This window comes from Mobula birostris, chromosome 30 (assembly GCF_030028105.1).
Source record: "Mobula birostris isolate sMobBir1 chromosome 30, sMobBir1.hap1, whole genome shotgun sequence".
NCBI lineage: Eukaryota > Metazoa > Chordata > Chondrichthyes > Myliobatiformes > Myliobatidae > Mobula > Mobula birostris.
The window spans coordinates 35085445-35101930 of record NC_092399.1 but is presented as its reverse complement, the minus strand read 5'-3'; the positions used below and the strand labels follow the sequence as shown (position 1 = coordinate 35101930).

At 42.6% G+C, this 16486-nt stretch overlaps 1 protein-coding gene across 2 annotated transcripts in view; it reads right to left on the bottom strand.

The window, feature by feature from the left end:
* col9a2 (procollagen, type IX, alpha 2) overlaps positions 1-16486 on the bottom strand; it is a 146719-nt gene that overhangs the window by 125105 nt on the left and 5128 nt on the right. Inside the window, exon 1 of one of the 2 annotated variants that reach the window (XM_072247133.1) lies at positions 7499-7517. The exons of the other annotated variant lie outside the window; for it this stretch is intronic. The gene's annotated coding sequence lies outside the window, so the exon portion shown is untranslated. Of the gene's footprint in view, positions 1-7498; positions 7518-16486 lie in introns of those variants that run through there. 2 annotated transcript variants of the gene reach the window in all.

The following is a 16486-nucleotide window of genomic DNA, read 5'->3' as shown; positions in this document are numbered from 1 at the left end:
TTGTGCGTGTTGCTCTAAGATGGTGCTGGTGAAGCACAGTGACTATTTGCCTGAAGCAGACAAAACGAAGAGAGTTACTAACTATAATGATCACACTATTTTTTTTGGATACAGTCACTGCAATTAATAGCCTGTAACCTGGCGTTTTTGCAACGTGAACTGAAGTCTTGAAGATGCAGGGCAGTTGCTGCATGGTGTGTATGGACTCAAATGGGGCGGCGGGACACGGGCCCGAGAGCAGGGAATGAACCCATGCTTAGCCATTGCTGGAGCAAACTTGGAGACAATTCAATGCGGCAGAACTGAGGTTTGGCAGAGTCGAGGCAGTGGGGCCTGGACCCGGGCCCGAGAGCGAGGAAAGACCTGAGGTTTGATCGATTAAGCGCTGGGCCAGATTGAAAAGGTCAGGGTGTCGGAGAGATGGGCCAGTGTTCAGCTCGCTGCTCTGCGAGATTTACTCATCTCCGTTCTGAACTGAGTCTGGGCTCCTGAACTGGCTGTGGTGATGACTGGCTTCGTGGCAGTGGACTTACTTTTGTGAACTTTAGTTGTTTGCAGGATATGTGTTTTTTTTGCACATTGGATGCTTGACGGCCTTCTTTTTTTAATGGGGTCTATTGGGTTTCTCTGTTTTGTGGCTGCCTGTAAGGAGTCAAACATTCAAGAGATTCAAATATTCAAAGTACATTTATTATCAAATTATGTATGCAGTATACAATGCTGAGATCCGTCTACTACAGACAGCCAGGAAGCAAAGAAACACCATGGAACCTGTTCAAAGGAAACATCAAACACCCAACGTGCAAAAATAAAGAACAAATTGCACAAATGTCAAAAAAACAAGCAAGATCACAAAGTCATTGAAACTGCCGAGGAATGTTCAGTTTAGTTCAGTTGAATTCAATTTAGCAGTTTTCTTCATTAACTGCAGGCTGCAGAGCCAGCCTGCCCTGATCAAAGTTGCACAAAACCAGGAACACATCATAACATAAACTACAGAGTTCAATCCACGCACCGTATCAATTAAACCTAGCTCAAGACTCAAGATTCTGGCACCATCCTCCAACAGCACCGAGCGAGAGACCAGTCAAACGCAGGCACTTCCTTTGAGAGCAGTAAGAGCAGGAGAGAAACCGGTCAGGCGGTGCTGACACCTTTTCACCTTGCACTCTTGTCCTTGTTGACTTCAATCTTACTCAACGCTCTGCTCCTTATCTTTTTTTTCTCCAGTCCTGCTGAAGGGTCTTGTCCCAAAACGACGACTGTACTCTGTTCCATAGATGCTGCCTGGCCTGCTGAGATCCTCCAGCATTTTGTGTGTGTTGCTCTAGATTTCCAGCATCTGCAGATTTTCTCTTCTTTTCTGTTTGTTTACCTGGATGATATACTTGTCACCAGTGCATCCAAACCCGAACATGTGTCTCATCTCCACATACTTTTTGACCACTTAAGCCAACTCCGGTTGATTATTAACCCTGCTAAACACCAGTTTGGGTTTTCAACCACTGACTTCTATTTCCCCTAACGCCCCCTTAGGACATGTAACTGTCCCCTTGGGGAGCCAGGACTGTCCTCATTGGGAATCCCTGCTCTACACTTTGATAATAAATGTATTTTGACTTTGACTTTGATCTGCAGAATCTCTTGTGTTAGCAATTTACTACAGCTGCACTTCTATGTAAGATCCTTTCCTGAATTTTGAAAATGAGGCTGAAAACAGACACAGGGCTGATTCAACATGTTATTGAAGTGATCCATCTCAGAAAGACATTGCTGATGAATTTTGAGAACCTGTGACCTTAATGGAAGGAAGCCAAAGGTTTCACATCGAAACTTTCCACTTTACATTTGACTAGTTACTAACTAGTTATTTTGGGCAGCTCAGTAGCCTCCATTCTGAGTCTGTGTCCTCTACTCCTTGACTCCCCACTACAGGAAACATCCTCTCCACATCCACTCTGTCCAGGACTTTCAATATTCGATAGCTTTCAATGAGATTCCCCACCTTATTCTTCTAAACTCCATCTAGTATAGGCCCAAAGCCATCAAACGCTCCTCATATGTTAACCTTTCATTCCTAGAATCATTCTCCTGAACCTCCTCTGGACCCTCTCCAATGCCAGCAGATCCTGCAGCCCAAATCTGCTCACAATACTCCAAGTGTGGTCTGACCATTGACTTATAAAGCCTCAGCATCATGTCCTTGCTCTTATATTCTAGTCCTCTCAAAATGAATGCTAATATTACATTTGCCTTCTTTTACTACCGACTCAACTTGCAAGTTAACCTTTAGGTAATCCTACATGAGGACTCCCAAGTTCCCTTGCATCTCTGATTTCTAAATTTTTCCTTCCATTTAGAAAATAGTCAATGCCATCATTCGTTCTACCAAAGTGCTTGACCATTCACTACCCTCCACTATATTCCAGCTGCCACTTCTTTGCCCATTCTCCCAATCTGTCTAAGTCCTTCTGTAGACTCCCTGCTTCCTCAACGCTATCTGCCCTTCTACCTATCTTTGTATTATCTGCAAACTTGGACAAAGCTGTCATCCATATCATTGACATGTAATGCGGAATAAAATGGTCCCAACACCAACCCCTGCTGAACATGTACATCTCAGTACATGTGAGAATAATAAACTAACTTATCAATTCAATTTACTCTATTCCCCACTCTGACCCTTTACTTCTTCTCACCTATTTCTTCCACCATGGGTCCCCTCCTCCTTCCCTTTCTCCTATGGTCCACTCTCCTCTCCTATCAGATTCTTTCTTCTCCAGCCCTTGACCTTTCCCACCCACCTAGCTTATCCTATCACTTTCCAGTTGGCCTCTTTCCTCTCCCCCAGCGTTTTTATTCTGGCATTTTCCCTCTTCCTTTTGAGTCCTGAAGAAGGGTCTCGGCCCAAAACATCAACTGTTTACTCTTTTCCATAGATGCTGCCTGACCTGTTAAGTTCTTCCAGCATTTTGTGTGTGGTGCCTCAGATTTACAGCATCTTCAAATTTCCTTGTGTTTATATCCACAGTATACTATATAATACAACTACTATATTCAGCATAGTGAATTTTAAATTGTCCTATTCAGGCCAAAAGATTTCATCTCTATGGAGGATTTCTTATTCTTGTGGGATAACATATTTTTGGACATTGGGGATCACTGCTTGGCAGATGAGACTTGTGGCTGTGAAACAGTCACAGGTTCTGGAGCTTCCTCTGTTGTGATTGTAGGAATTGATTCTGAGACTGCAGGAAGTGGTTCTGACAGATCTGGACACCCTTCTTCTCCTTCCCTTTTCTTCTTCTCGTTTATACATCTTGATGCTGGGAAGGTGCATTTAGTTCACTGGAGTATTCACTTATTAATCCTTCTGTTGGTCCCTTTACAAGGTGAACTCCCCTCTTGGTTTCCTCATCCACAATATCATCCAACGAATCCTCTGTTTTCGTATCTCCATTGACTTCTTTCTTTTTTACCTTAAATTCATCCAGCTGGGCTTTGGTCTTTGCATTTACTTTTACAAGCACTTGAAATTCATGCAAAAACCTTAATGCATGCAGAGTAGATTCAAGTTCTTTATACTCAGAAAAGCCAAATGCTTGCAGCTTTTCTGAAGCTCCTTGAACTCTCATAAAACCAAGCCACATTTCGCAAGTAACTGACTGATTAACATATCAGAAGCTTTCTCAGATACGCTATCTACAAAAACAGTTGTAGTAGGAACACTGCTTTCATCACTTTCACACTTCCTCTGAGCAGCATGGTCCTTCCTTGGTCCAATATGCTTTCCAACCAGAGGCACAGAGGTTAGCACCAATAACTGTTTGCCCTCTGTTAGGCAACGGTTCGCGGTATACAGTGTGGAGACAGATGTGGCATTATTCAGTACCTTTCTTAATTCACTTTCAGCTGACTCTATTGTAGGGAATGTGGCATACAAATGGTGACTGGATCGCCAATCAAATTGTAGTTGTCTCAGCCAATCATGCCCCCACAGTGCTGGCCCTCCTGTTTTTAACACTTACAAACACAAATACAATGTTTATTGTATTTGACTGCTATGAATATCATTCCCACAGAAGTTACCTTTACTCCAGTATAAATTCTTAGTTGGATATCTGCAGGCTTCACTTTAGTATCTTCAAAATGATATTCAAACTTATTTTGTGGAATGACTAAAACAGCTGAGTCAGTGTCCAAATCCATGTTAATTAATTTGCTGTTCACGCTGGTGTAAGTTGTATTGCTTGTCTATTGTTGGTTTTCACATTTTAAACCTCAAGGCTACCCAGTCCTGTGTCACACTCGTCAATATTAGATTTTTCGTCAATAGCATGCAGATTAGTGCTCTTTTTGAAACTGCAACTTGACCTTTTAGCTTTCTGAATTTCCATTTATGTTTGTCTGCCTGCTCATTGTACAAGTCCTACTTTATTGCATTTTCTGCTAGTTTTGCCTTTAAATCTGCATTGGTCTGGTGTATATGAGCCCCTGCCACAATGGTAACAGAATTTGTTTGGCTAGGCTGGCTTCTGTTTTTAGACATTGCAATTTTGTTCACACTCACTTCCATTCCTGACCACAACTTAATTGCTTCTCTGTCTGCATTGATATAGTGACCTCAACTGCTCTTTTAAATAAAAGTTGTGCTTCAGATAGTTGATTTTGAAGGCTTTCTTGTTAGATCCCACAAACTAAATGATCTATCAGTGCATCATTAAGCCCACTACTGAACTGACAATGCTCAGAGAGTCGCTTCAATTTAGCCATGTACACTGAAATAGATTCCCCTTCCTTGTGATTCCACTTATGAAACCTAAACCATTCTTCAATCAGCAATGGTTTTGGTTCTAAATATTTCTGCATCACTTTCACAATATCAGCAACGATCATTTCAGCTGGCTTGTTTGGAGCAGTTGAACTTCAAAGCAAAATGTATGCCTTTGAATTGAATGCACTCAGCAAAACTGGTATTCATTTCTCATTGAACATTTCAGTTGTTTCAAAGTACTGTTCAATTAGCTCAGTATACATGAGCCAGTTAACCAATTAGCAATCAAATGCATCATCTTTCCAATATAGGCAGCCATTTCTGCTCTTTTTATTTATGATAATTACCACTGAGTACTCACTCACTATTTATGAATCCTTCTGTTTTCTGCCTTTTTTAACTCGACTACCTGTACATGTGATGGGCTGTATTTTTTATTCACAGCAGTTATTCTTTAACTTGAACGTCTTGCTGCACTTCAACAGGTCAGTAACTGCCTTAGGTTCACTTTAAAAAAATACCTCATCACCAGTGTTATGTTTTGTAATTTCAAAACATTAAACCAATTCAGAGGAAAACGGAAAGCCAAAAGATACGGGTCTTAATTTTGTTCTTTAAGCATGACACTATGTATCACGTGGTAGTTTCATGACATGACAATTCACGTCTTTTTAAATATAACCTGTGACAAAATGCTTAAACAAACAAGAATTCTTAATCAAACAATATTAGTCAAGTTTGTTATAGTCAGGGGGTGGTAATGGAGATAAGTTCCCACAACCTATGAAATGTTCCCAATGGCGTGCACCTCAAATTGCCTCTGACAACTAAGTCCAGCTCCTGGCCTTGACATGTGGCTTAGCTACTAAGCCTGGGGGAACCACTCCTGCTGACATAAGAAGGGGCAAAGGCGGGTTACTAGCACCTTAAAACTAGTCACTTTGGGCAGATGGCGCTCATTAGCCGTGGTTGGCAGCTCATCTAGGAGAAGGAAAACTCTGATCTCAAACCTCCACTGTCTTGTGGCTATACCCACTCATGGGGAAGGCTTCGGGAGTGAACCCCGAGTGAAAAATCCGGAGCTGGAGTCCCTAAGGCAGTCCTGCATTGAGTTCAATGCTGACTGGCAACTCCTGTGACGCTTCTGGTATCAAACTGTACTGGTCTCTGACATTCCTTTGGGTTCATCAGATGTGCGGAGAGGGGAATCTTGCTACATGGGCAACAGCTTGCTCTCCATATTGTACTGCCCAGGCTTGTGTATCTAGACAGCCAGGATGCAGTATCCACGGTCAACTCTGACTGACAGAGGCCCTCGCCCTCACTCAGATATTACTGAAATACTAAATACACAACAGTTATGATGATTAATGTTGGAGCATGTGCTAATAATGATGAGGAAGCGTTTGTGCGTTTATAAAGACATGAATGTGGCAGTTGGTTAAAATGAACGTGAGCTGGATGTCATTAAAATGTGAAAGTTGAATATGTGCGAGACGTGATTTTTTTTGTGAATCATATTCTGGTCTGAAAAATAATCTGAAATATGTAGTGTCTAAGTGAACTAATGTATGAGGGACGCACATAAAAGTTGCTGGTGAACGCAGCAGGCCAGGCAGCATCTCTAGGAAGAAGTACGGTCGACGTTTCGGGCCGAGACCCTTCGTCAGGACTCCAGTTGACCCCAGTCCTGACGAAGGGTTTCGGCCCGAAACGTCGACTGTACCTCTTCCTAGAGATGCTGCCTGGCCTGCTGCATTCACCAGCAACTTTTATGTGTATTGCTTGAAATTCCAGCATCTGCAGATTTCCTCCTGTTTGCATAATGTATGAGGGATTTATGTCCCTTTACATTTAAAGATAAAGTTCAAAGATTAACTTTATTTGTAAGATGAATATCAAAACATACAGTGAAATGCATCATTTGTGTCAAATTGAATCAGCAAGGATTGTGCTGGGGTAGTCCACAAGAGTCACCATGCTTCCAGTACCAAGATACATGCCGATACCTACCATCTCTAACCATACATTTTTGGAATGTGGGAGGAAACCAGAGCACCCAGAGGAAATCCATGCAGTCACAGGGAGAAGGTACACCAGTGGCAGGAATTGAACCCCGAAGGGTGATCGCTGGCGCTGTACACAAATGCACTAACTGCTATGCTCCCTGGCCACCCCATTTCTTCTTACTCTGACAGTCTAGACAGTCTCTTCCTGTCTACTCCTATAACTTCCTCCCTCACTGTTGAGCTGTATTCCCTCTCTTTTTAATACTTTCTGCTGCCTCTGCATATTCCTATGCCTTACCCTCTCCCTCTCCTGGCCAGCTCTTCTCCTTCTGTTTAACATTCCACAGCACTGTTTTGGTTTGCCTATCTGTTTACTAGTTTTCCAGACTGTCCAGAGAAACACAAAAATAAACAGTTTTACCAGGTTCTTTAACTCTTTCAATCTATGGGCAACACTGTAGTTTCGCCAACAGAGCTGCTGACTCCCAGTCCATCCAGTCCTGACCTCCAGATTCAAATTCAGATTTATATATCAGATGTACTTCGAAACATACAGTGAAATGTGTTGTTTGCGTAAACAACCAACACACCCAACAATGTGCTGGGGGCACATTCCAGTGCCATCAAAGCATTCCCAAAATGCTTGGTAGAACAATATGGAACACAAACGAAACTTAACACAGAACACACTGCTGTCAATATGGATTTTGCACACCTCCAATTTCCTGTTCACGATTTTCCTCCAGTGGGCCAAAGCTAGGAACTGGTAGGTTAATTAGCTGCTGCAAATTACTGCTCTGTGTAGGAGAGGGGTAGAATCTGAGGGAGCCGATGGAAATGTGGGAAAATAAAGTAGAATTAGTGCAAGGCTATTGACGGTCTGCAACCTTATCTTATAGAAGCTAGTACTGAGGACACTACAGCAGGACACTTAGAAAAATTCAAGGCAATCAGGCATGGTCGTCATGATTTTATGAAAGGAAACTCATGTTCAACTGATTTAGTGCAGTTCTTTCAAGAAGTAACATGCCTATAGATTAAGACTGCTGAATTAAGACTCCAGAGGGAATTTCATAAGGTTCTCCATAATAGATTATTCCTGAAGATAGACTAATTGCATAACTAACAGTAAAATGGGAGGCCTGGTAGATTGTTTCTCTGTTAGAAATCAGTAATGTGCGGTGTTTCACAGTGAATGTTGCCAGGTGTCATTTTTATTTAATAGTTGGTTGAACATACCAAAGGTATGGTTGTAAAATTTGCTCAGGACACAAAGCCAGGTATAAAGTATGTTAACTAAGGAGCTATGTTAATTCAGGAATAACAGACTGTTAAGTCAAAGGCAAATGGCGTATAGGACACAGAAGAGCACAGCGTTGGAACAAGTCCTTGACCAACAATGATAGGTTGATAGGTTGATAAGCTAATGATACCAAATCCCTTTGGCTGCATGTGGTCCATACATTTCCATTTTCTGCACAGTCCTACACAGTTCCTATGTAAGACTGTGTTAAATGCCTCTGTCATATCTGCCTCCACCACCATTCCTGCAGCACATTCCAGGTACCCACCACTTTCTGTGTGAAAAAAAACTTGGCCCCGCACCTCTCTTTTGAACTTTCCCCCCTCTCACCTTAAATAGGCGTGCCCTTGAGTATCAGACATTTCAACCCTGGGGAAAAGATACTGCTGCTCTCCTCATTCAACACCTCATCAACAGTTATATAAACTTCTGACTCAGCTTCTGCCACTCCAGATAAAACAATCCATCTTTGGCCAATCTCTCCTCCTAGCATATACCCTCTAGCCCAGGTAGCATCCCACTAAAACTCTTCTGCACCCTCTCCAAAGCCTCCTCATCCTTCCTATAATGGAACAACGAGATTTGAATGTAATCCTCCAGATGCAGCCTTCCAGAGTTTTATAAAGCTGCAGCACAACTTCCTGACTCATGAATTCAGTGTCTTATTTGCCACATGCTTTCTTTATCAGCCATTTTCAGAGAAGTGCCCCCAAGATCCCTTTGTACATCAAAGCTGTTAAGGTTCTGCCATTAACCTTTATATTTGATCTCTTAAAGAGCAACTCCTTACACTAGCATGGAATAAACTCCCTCTGCCATTTCTCCGCCAACTTCTGGAGGTACAGAAGCCTAAAGGCACACACTCAATGATTCAGGAACAGCTTCTTCCCCTCTGCCATCAGATTTCCTAAACCTATAAACGCCACCTGACTACTTGTTAAATTTCCATTTTTGCACTAATTTAACTATTATATATATATACTTACTGTAATTCACTGTTTGTTTTTCTATTATTATCTATTGCATTGTACTGTTGCCACAAAAACAACAAATGTCACAACCTTTGCTGGTGATATGAAACCTGATTCTGAATTTTTAAATCTATATACTGTTGCATTCATTGCAGCCTTCTACGCCATCCACAATGCCAGTCTTTGTGTCATCTAAAAACTTACTGACACAGACCTCTAGCCAGAACAAGGCCATTTACCACTTGTCTCAACCATGGATTCGGCAGCGCAGTAGATACGGCAATTGCGCTTGTGAATCTGCACGTGTCAGGTAATTATTATTTAATCGTGATAGTATTTAACTACATTCTTGTCGTTGTAGTGCTTGTCGAGACTTGGGCAGAGCATAGCAAAGCTTCGCTGCTGTTTTGCGTTCGGCCTTCCCTGAGCCATTGGACTTTCAAAATCAACTGACTCTGAAGACTAGCGGTATTCATTTAATGTTTAGATATTCTTTTCAGCTGCAGTGTAGGCTTCATTTCCCTTTTGAGAGTCTTAGTTAACGCCCCTGTTTGGCATAGCATTTATTGGTTAGTTTTCCCTTTTTTCGAATTAAAGTCTGTGAACTATCGACCTGCTTCGGTGTCTCTCACTCTGCACTTGGGCAATATCCGAACCGTGGTGACACAACTACCTTCTGTCTTTTATGTGCAAGCCATTTCTGAATCCAAACAGCCAAATCACTGCAGGTCCCATGCATCTTAATCTTATAGATGAACTTGCCATGAGGGACTTTGCCAAATGCCTTATTAAAATCCATGTAGACAACATCCACAGCTCTACCTTCGTCCATCATCTTTGTCATCTCCTCAGAAAACTTAACCAGATTACTATGACCTGCCCTGCACAAAACCACGCTGACTGACTCCAATTTGGCAATGCTTTTCCAGATGTTCATAAGTCCTACCACAAAGGATCCTCTCCAATAGGATCCCTACCACAATAATTTGAAATGGAGATAATGTCAGAAAATTGCCCACAGAGAGTGGTTGGAGATGGAGCAAATTTGTTTGGAGGTCTATGACCAGTTGTGTTCTGCAGGGATCTGCTCCTTGTGATTTTTATAAATGACTCAGATGAGGAAGTGGAAGGACAAGTTTGTAGATGACATGAAGATTGGTGGTGTTGTGGATGGTGTGTAAGGTTGTTGTAGGTTACAAGGGGACATTGTTAGAATGCAGAACTGGTCTGAGAAGAGTGAAGTGATACACTTTGAAAGATTGAACTTGAAGGTAGAATACAGGGATTCTCAGCAGTGTGGAGAATCAGAGAGGTCTAAGGAGCCACATCCATAGATCATTCAAAGTGACCCCATAAGTTGATAGAATAATTAAGAAGGTGTATTGGCCTTCATTAGTCAGGGAATTGAGTTCAAGAGCCAAAAGGTAATGTTGCATCTTTGTAAAACTCTGGTTAGACCACATTGTACTAGTTTGTTCATTTCCGGTCTCCTCATTATAGGAAGGATGTGGAAGCTTTAGAGAGGGTGTGGAGTAGATTTACCTGGATGCTGCCTGGATGAGAGCGCATGTCTTATGAGGAAAGTTTCAGCAAGCTAGGGCTTTTCTCTTTGGAGTGAAGGAGAATGAGGGGTGACTTGATAGAGATGTACAAGATAATAAGACACTACCGTATCTATCCACGGCCTCCTCTACTGTAACGCAGACTGGGAGATCGTTTTGCTGAACACCTACGCTCTGTCCACCAGAGAAAGCAGGATCTCCCAGTGGCCACACATTTTAATTCCACATCCCATTCCCATTCTGACATGTCTATCCATGGCCTCCTCTACTGTAAAGATGAAGCCACACTCAGGTTGGAGAAACAATACCTTATATTCCGTCTGGGTAGCCTCCAACCTGATGGCATGAACATTGACTTCTCTAACTTCTGCTAATGCCCCACCTCCCCCTCATACCCCATCCATTATTTATTTATATACACACATTCTTTCTCTCTCTCTCTCTCCCTTTTCTCCCTCTGTCCCTCTGACTATACCCCTTGCCCATCCTCTGGGTTTTTTTCCCCCTCCCCCTTTCCCTCTCCCTGGGCCTCCTGTCCCATGATCCTCTCATATCCCTTTTGCCAATCAACTGTCCAGCTCTTGGCTCCATCCCTCCACCTCCTGTCTTCTCCTATCATTTTGGATCTCCCCCTCCCACTTTCAAATCTCTTACTAACTCTTCCTTCAGTTAGTCCAGACGAAGGGTCTCGGCCCGAAACATCGACTGTACCTCTTCCTGGAGATGCTGCCTGGCCTGCTGCGTTCACCAGCAACTTTTATGTGTGTTGCTCAGATGGTCCTTGCAGTAGGTTAAAATGTCGGCACAACATCATGGGCTGAAGAACCTGTACTGTGCTGTAATGCTTTATGTTCAATGCAATATGACATTGTCCATTAAGGCCAGACAAATAAAACAGTATGTGAGTTAGATAGCGAGAAATTTCAGAACCCTGAAATGCAGAGGGACCAGGTGTCCAAGTGCATGATTCTCAATAGGCTCGTATGTGGATCCAGCAAGTAACTGGTAAAACTAAGGAAATAGAATGGTTTACTGTTAAGACACTTGAATATGAAGCTAGGGAGCTTATACTTCAGTTCTATAGGGCACAGATGAGGCCACATCGGATCTTGTATATATCAATCTGCTTATTTGCAAGAATGAGCTTGTGAACTCTTTGCAATTACCTGGTCTTCTACATTAATTACTCATAAAATGTGGTCTGATCGTCATCTAAGTCACAATAATGGACAAGAACAATTTGCCTAAACTAGTAACACACAAACAATTGTACTTTTCGTGTCTTTATTGAACACATTGTTTAATCATTCACAGTCCAGGGTGGAAAAATTATGTGAACCCTTATATTTAATAACTGGTAGAATCTCCTTTAGCAGCAATAACTCCACCAAATATTTCCTGTAGCTGCTGATCAGACTTGCACAATGGCGAGGAGGAATTTTACACCATTCCTCCATACAAAACTGTTTCAGTTCATCAATATATCTGGGATACCTTGCACGAACAGCCCTCTTCAAGCCATGTTACAGCATCTCAATTGGGTTAAGGTCTGGACTCTGATTTAGCCATTCAAAAACATGAATTTTCTTCTTTTTAAACTATTCTTTTGTTGATTTACTCTTCTGTTTCTAATTATTGTCTTGTTGCGATATCAAACTTCTATTAAGCCTCAGGTGATGGACCGCTACCCTGACATTCTCCTGCAAGATGTCTTGATACATTATTGAATTCATTGTTCCCTCAACTTTGGTCTCATCTGTTCACAGAACATTGTCCCAGAAACATTGTGAAACATCCAGGTGGTCTTTTGCAAACTTGAGATTTGCAGCAATGTTTTTTTTTTGGAGAGCCATGGTTTCCTACATGGCATCCTTCCATGAACACCATTCTTATGTGTATTTCTTATAGTGGACACATGAACAGAGATTTCAGCAAGTTCCAGAGATTTCTGCAGGTCTTTTGCTGTTACCCTTGGGTTCTTTTCCATCTCCTTCAGCATTACACATTGTGCTGTTGGTGTAATCTTTGCAGGACGTCCACTCCAAGGGAGAGTAGCAAGAGTACTGAATTTCTTCCATTTGTAAATAATTTCTCTTACTGCGGACTGAAGAACACTCAGGTCTTTAGAAATGCTTTTGTAGTCTTTTCTAGCTTCATGCATCTCTACAGTTCTTCCTCTAAGGACCTCTGAAAGTTGTTTTCGACAATGGGGCCATAAGATATAGGAGCAGAATTAGGCCATTTGGCCCATCAAGTCTGCTCCATCATTTCATCATAACTGATCCAATTTTCCTCTCAGCCCCAATCTCCTGCCTTCTCCCTTCATGTCCTGACCAATCAAAAATCTATCAAACTCTGTCTTAGATATACTATGCTTGTGGTAAAGAATTCCACAGATTCAATACTCTTTGGCTCAAGGAATTTCTCCTCACCTCCACAAAAGGACGCCCCTCTATTCTGAGGCTACGTCCTCTCATCTTAGACTCTCACAACACAGGAAACATCCTCTCCACATCCACTCTCTCAGGACCTTTCACCATTCAATAGGTTTCAGTTCGGGGACCCCTCATTCTTCTAAATTCTAGTGAGCACAGGCCCAGAGCCATCAAACACTCTTCATATGAGAAGCCATTCAATCCCAGAATCATTTTCGTGAACTTCTTTTGAACCCTCTCCAGTTTCAGCACATCCTTTTAAAGATAAGGGACCCAAAATTCTCACAATACTCCAAGGGAGGCCTCACCAGTGCTTTATAAAGTCTCAGTATTGCATCCTTGCTTTTATATTCTAACCCTCTTAAAATTAATGCTAACATTGCATTTGCCTTCCTCACCAGAGACTCAACCTGCAAATTAACCTTTAGGGAATCCTGCACAAGGACTCCTAAGTCCCTTTGCACCTCAGTTTATTTTTGTATCTTCTCTCCATTTAGAAAATAGTCAACTCTTTCATTTCTTCTACCAAAGTGCATGACTATACAATTCCCAACACTGTATTCTATCCATTTCTTTGCACATTCTCTTAATCTGTCCAAATCATCCCGTTGTCTCTCTGCTTCCTCAAAACTACCTGCCCCTCAACCTATCTTCATATCGTCTGCAAACTTTGCAACAAAGCCATCAATTCCATCATCCAAATTATTGACATACAACGTAAAAAGAATCGGTCCCAACATAGGCCCCTGTGCTACACCAGTAGTCATCGGCAGATGCCAGAAAAGGCTCCCTTTATTCCCATTCTTTGTCTCCTGCTTCATCGATGCTAGTATCTTTCCTATAATACCATGTAACTTGTTAAACAGCCTCATGTGAGGCACCCTGCCAAAGGCCTTCTGAAAATCCAAGTGCACATCAACCAATTCTCCTTTGTCTATCCTGCTTGTTATTTCTTCAAAGAATCCTACAGATTTGTCAGGCAAGATTTTCTCTTGAGGAACCATGGCCTATGGCCTATTTTATCACATCCCTCCAAGTATCCTGCAACCTCATCCTTAATAATCGACTCCACCATCTTCCAAGCCACTGAGGTCAGACTAATTGGCCTATAGTTTCCTTTCTTCTGCTTCTATCTCTTCATGAAGAGTGGAGTGACATTTGCAATTTTCCAGTCTTCCAGAATCCAGTGATTCTTAAAAATTACTAGTGCCTCCACAATCTCTTCAGCCACCTCTTTCAGTACCCTGGGGTGTAGACCATCTGGTCCAGGCGACTTATCGACCTTCAGACCTTTCAGTTTCCCAAGAAACTTCTCCTTACTTTACTTTATACTTTATTGTCGCCAAACAATTGATACTAGAACGTACAATCATCACAGTGATATTTGATTCTGCGCTTCCTGCTCCTTGGATTACAAACATTAAATATTAAAAACAGTAAAAATTAGTAAATATTAAAAATTTAAATTATAAATCATAAATAGAAAATAGAAAATAGAAAAATGGAAAGTAGTGCAAAAAAACCGAGAGGCAGGTCCGGATATTTGGAGAGAACGGCCCAGATCCGGGTCGGGATCCGTTCAGCAGTCTTATCACAGTTGGAAAGAAGCTGTCCCAAATCTGGCCGTATGAGTCTTCAAGCTCCTGAGCCTTCTCCCGGAGGGAAGAGGGACGAAAAGTGTGTTGGCTGGGTGGGTCGTGTCCTTGATTATCCTGGCAGCACTGCTCCGACAGCGTGCGGTGTAAAGTGAGTCCATGGACGGAAGAATGGTTTGTGTGATGTGCTGTGCCATGTTCATGATCTTCTGCAGCTTCTTTCGGTCTTGGACAGGACAACTTCCATACCAGGTTGTGATGCACCCTAGAAGAATGCTTTCTACGGTGCATCTATAAAAATTAATGAGGGTTTTATTAATGAGGCTGTGACGAAAGTACACATAGACTAAGATGTTAACTGTCCTGTGCTGGCACCAGTGGGATCAGCAGTTGGTCTGCCACCTGTCTTCAGGAGAAAGAGAGATAAGGAAAACAATGGAGCAGCATTTGGAGATGTTAATGAAGAGATGGGAGAGCTGTCAAGACCGGCTCCTCTTTGAACCTTGAACTGTTTGAAGTGATGGACAGGCGATACCCCAGCAGGGGGATAAAAAGGGACAGGTTCGCTAAGGCAGGACACACACGACACCACGAGGTAACGAGACCCTGGAAGCGGTGCGCCTCCCACAAGTCGGTGGGGGTCTTTGGAGAGCTGGTCACGGGACCAAGCCAGAGACGCACAGGGTGGAAAGATACGATCGGCGGGAACCTGGTGTGTGTCCGCCCTTGCCTGGGTGCCGGGTTCACCGCTGAGGAAAGATCGTATCTGGAAACGGAGGGGTCACGGTCGGTGACCTCAGATGACATCAAAAGGGCTCGCATGAAAGCTGACTACGAAGAATATTGAAGGTCTGTGTGTGGAAGCCGTTTGAATATTCATTCGTTTTTGCTCTCTCTCTCCTTCCCCCCACTGTCCATCTCCCACAGCAGTGATTACTGTGAACTGAACTGAACTCAATTGAACTGAACTTTGCGACACTTTGAAACTGGTCATTTACCCCTAGACGACGATAGAGCTTGATTGATCCTATTATCCTAGTTTCTGTGTACATGTGTGTTTATCATTGCTGAACTGTTGTATTCATTATCCTTTTGATTAGAGTACTGTGTTGCTTATTTCTTTAATAAAACTTTCTTAGTTCCAGTAATCCAGACTCGAACTGAGTGATCCATTTCTGCTGGTATGGCAACCCAGTTACGGGGTACGTAACAAGGCCAAATTTCTTTAGTTTTCTCAGGAAGTAAAGGCGCTGGTGGGCCTCCTTGGCAGTGAAATCTGCTTGGTTGGACCAAGTCAGGTCATTTGTGATATTGACCCGAGGAACTTAAAGCTTTTGACCTGTTCCACTTGCGCACCACCGATGTAAATGGGATCGTGCGGTCCGCTACTCCTTCTGAAGTCAACAACCAATTCCTTCGTCTTGCGGACGTTGAGGGATAGGTTATTGTCTTTGCACCATGCCACCAGGTTCTTAATTTCCTCTCTGTACTCAAACTCATCATTACCCGAGATACGGCCTACAATTGTCGTCATCAGCAAACTTATACATTGAGTTTGATGGAAACTTGGCTACACAATTATGGGTGTACAGTGAGTACAGCAGGGGGCTGAGTACACAGCCTTGTGGGGCACCGGTGCTCAGAGTGATTGTAGAGGACAGCTTGTCCCCTATTTTTACAGCCTGGGTCCTGTTTGTGAGGAAGCTGAAGATCCAGCTGCAGATCTGAGTGCTAAGGCCCAGGTTCCGGAGCTTAGGAATCAGTTTATTTGGAATGATGATATTAAAGGCAGAGCTGTAGTCAATGAAAAGGAGCCTTACATCTGCATCTTTATCCT